Here is a 4283-nt window from a genome sequence, read left to right on the forward strand (position 1 = left end):
CTGGGAGACGTGGGAGTGAGGTAGCTGTGAGTACTGGGCTCCAAAGGGGAAAGGGGGATCTGCTACAAAACTTCATTTCATTAGTGATAGTTACTGACCCTGTGAGAAGAAGATAGTGAATATCAGCCCTACCTAGAGTGGAATAAAACCCACCATATCTGCATGGGGTGTTGCTGGTTTGTTGAGGTTTTTTTTCCTTCTTGGAACACAGCAAAATAGTTTGGTGTTTGTTCACTTCAAAACCATAAATAGCCTTTGAAGAAAAGAGATGAAGCATTCTACTGTCTTAAATATTTTATCTGCATTTAAGATATACAAAGAGAATACAATTTATTTCATCCTCCAAATGGACATTTAAACACAATATTGTTATGCAAAATAGCCAACATTTTCTTATGTCACAAACGATTTGTGGGAATTTGATTTTGAGGTTCTTCAACTGGGAAGGAATTTTAAGAGACAGTACCAGGCGAAAATCAGACTGCACTGGTGACAAACCCCCAGCACTGCCATTCTGAGCTTGATCAAGCTCTGTTGTTTCAGCAGGACTCTTCTGAAGAACAAGGCCATGGCAAATAAGCAGCAGACTCAGATCATGAGGAAAACTGAAGTGACTGTGATTTCATGGTTTTTTGCACTGCTGTCCTGTCTCCCTGAGGGGTCAAGGAAAGTAGAAAACATGACATTTTGACAAAACAGTGAGCAAGATAATCAAACATTTATTTTCAAAAAGCTTGCTAGCTTTATTTCCTCTACATGCAATATTTTGCAGGAGACAATATTACTCACATATTAAAAATTTTACAATTAAAACTCTCAAATTCTTAAAGGCCAGTGACTTTGAGGTGCTGGGCTACCTATAGAGCCTGAAAAGTTTATTAACTTAGTCTTAAGAAACTTAACTTGTCTTAAGAAACATTCCTTCAGAGAATGTGAAATACATTTTATAAGTGGGGAGTCTCCAGGTGCAGAACTCACTATTGCAGTCATTAATGCTGGAGGTGCTGCAGGGAAGAGGAGTAACTGGGCTTTGAATCTAGGAGTCACAGTTATTAATAAAAGCCAAACTAGAGAACATGCACAGCCATGTTGAGCACTCGTCAACTATTTTAATGCAATACATTACTTATTCTCCCCTCCCAAGGAAACGTATTTGAAATCACACAAATGTAGTTTGAGAGAGAGCTGGAGACATCACATGCATTCAGTGGCAAACAGAAGATCCATATGGTAAAGAGCTGGCTCTTACAAGCCCAAAGCAGTGAAATGCGTGAGTGTTTTCAGTTATTTCAGTGGGACATCTTTGTATTTTTTAAGATTTCGTGTGCAACTCTAGCAATTCAAAGCCAACTTTCTTGCTACCTGCTCTCAAGGTTGTCAGGTATTGTGCCAATGCCAGCAGCTGGGCTTTACCTGTACACATTGTTTTGATCAATGGATGAAGAGCCCCTAAGGCCATTTCTGTAGTTCCTCAATTCACTTGTATTTGGCTCTTCACTTTGGTAGGACTGCCAGGAACAGCACCACAAAAGAACATTTAACATGGGTGGCAAGCACACACACAAATTAATAAGTGCTTTTGAAATTGCTTGAATCCAACAAAGCAAATGCACAAACAGACATGGATTTCACACGAGAAAAATTCAGAACAAAACCTGGTTTCTGCTGCTGAATCCAGCAGTGTTATATTGTGTTTTTACGTTCCTGTAATTGTTAATTGTTCTGTAATGGTTTGCCCCTTTACCCCCCATTTTCTCCCGATGGTTCTACCCTGAGCTTTCCTGCCATTTCCCTCAATGTCAATCTCCCTGAAAATGCCTGGTCATCCCCCTGTTCCCCCCCTTGGTACCTTGTCCATCACTTGGCTCCCCATCCCACTCTTCCAGAATCTTCTACCCTGGGCATCGAGTGATTAGGTGAAGGCCATGGGCCCCTCCCTTAAACTTCCCATATTGGTTTTTGTACCTGTTTATCCCTTCACCTCCCACTCCCTCAAATCCCTTCATTGGTTAATGGGCGTTCCCTTCTCACTGTTACCTCCCCTGTATTTAAACTGTTGCAAGGGCCCAGAGCTTGCTCTCTGCTGTTGGATCCTCTGGTGCTAGGAGATCCTCAGAGCCTGGATTAAACCTAAGCTTGTTTCCCCAGACTTGAGTCGGCTCCTTTATTGCCTCCTCAGACGTCGCTTCTTCTCCATATTAGGTTGACTGCGTAGCGCTCAGCCTAAGCCGCTCCCTGAATCTCCTTGAGAAACAGGAGAGTGTCCCTGGGCAGCACAGCAGCCCAACAGTATGGAAAAGGCAACTGCAACTCTGTGCTCCCATGGCCAACAAGCAGCATGCGTTTCTAATAGGCACAGACAGACAGATATATACAGCGCCCATGCACATAAATACACAGCCAGACACACAGATTAATTTATACAGAAACCCCAGCAAGCCCCAAATGGCCTCATTCTGTTCCCCTTTCTGGCTGATTGAGGTATTAGTGGGAAATGTGCACATATGTATTTATGTAGTGGGGATCCCTCTAGAGCTGAACTTATGCACAGTCCACCCAGTGGCCTCTGATCCTGCTGTCACTGGGTTGTGCAAGCAGCTCTGGAGGCCCAGAGCCTCTGTAATGTGCCGGGGAATACCCTGGAAATACCTCTGGATTTCCTCTATCCACTGTTATTCTTCTGTGTGTGTGTGCAGAAGCCAGCCTTTTATCACATAACCTAACAAAATCAACCATCTTAGCTACAAGGAAGGAACTAGAAATGCACTTGTCTGAAATTGCAATTTAAATCAGGAACGCTACCCACTGGTCATTTGTTATCAGAAGAATCCCCAGATCCTCTGCTAACACAGGGACTGGTAAATGAGAATCACTGACGTGTTCTTCCAAATGCTCTGCAGGAGATTTTCCAGTTTGATGTGTAAGGCCAAGCGCAGAGAAAGATAATTTGCCATCTCCAAACCATCCTTGATCTCAGAGTGAGAGATCATCAGATTGTCATCATGGACTGTTGGTAACAAGGGATCCTTTGGGGAGGTGTTCATATTGCAGACTAAATTCTTAGGAGGATCTTGACTAAGAAAAATTCCTTTTTTTTTGTCCAAGTTTCAATATTGAAGATTAGGACAAGCTGCTGAAAAAAAAATGTGTGTATACTCTACGGTGAGGAGGCAATATCTGACCCTGTTCTTCCCATACAGAAAGAACAGAGATTACAAGCCTCTCCTTACTCCATCTCCAGTTCTAAGTTATGGCATTCTTCACCGAGAGCCTGCCAGGACCTCAGTGTTTCCTCTGCCCTGTGGGAACCTGCAGGTACAGTCAGCTTGGCCACTTCATCTCTACTGCCAGTGATGGGGCGAAGGTCAAGTTGCACAGCCAAACCCACAGCTGCCAAAGTGACCGTAAGTCCTCATGCAGCCACCGTGTCAGTGGCTCCAGCTGCTCTGGAAGATGCACACAAACAGGGACCCATGTCTCCCCAGATGGAAAACCCCTGCTTATTCCCCAAGGGGATGGCCAAGGACCAGCTGTAAGGGAGTGTGACTGAAAAATAGTGGTCACCTAATTCAGAAGGATGGACACATCGGCAAAACACAGAAGTCTGAAAACTATATCCAGGAATATTTTTCTACCTTGCTGATGGGTTTAATTATTATTTTTCAAAAAGTCAGTAAAACGTTCCAAGTCTCCAAAGAAAATCAGTTCTAAACCTGTGAAGGTTTGCAATATTTTTTGAGTTCAGCCCATTTGTTAGATAAATGCAGCCATTAGTTGAAACTATAAAACAATCCCGTAAATATGAGACTAAGCATTATGTCTACAGAAAAATATGCACCATTTATTGAACTTATAAGGGAAATGTATTTAATATCGCTGGAAGAACAGCAATTCCAAAGAGGAAAATGTTTTAGGGAAATTCAGAACAGTCAGGACCTGGGAGACAGGTGTGAGTGAGGCTCATATGGAATGGTTACACTATCTTTCGAATCAAATTCAAGATACTGCAGGAAGTTCAATACATTTGCATATTTTTTTCCAGTGTAAGGTTGTCATGGTTTAGGAATTATATTCTCCAATTTAGTACTCCCAGTAAAAAAAGCACCTGATGCTTCCCATCCCTGCTCTCCATTTGGAGACACAAAAGACAAAGTTCACAGACTGAGATAAGAACAGTATACTGGAAACAGCAATGAGATAAGAAAATGAACAGTAACAACAACAAAATTAATAGTAAAAATACACAAAAGAGAGAGTGATTCACATGTAAAAATGCTCACCAC

The sequence above is a fragment of the Anomalospiza imberbis genome, chromosome 3, assembly GCF_031753505.1.
Source record: "Anomalospiza imberbis isolate Cuckoo-Finch-1a 21T00152 chromosome 3, ASM3175350v1, whole genome shotgun sequence".
Taxonomy (NCBI): Eukaryota; Metazoa; Chordata; class Aves; order Passeriformes; family Viduidae; genus Anomalospiza; species Anomalospiza imberbis.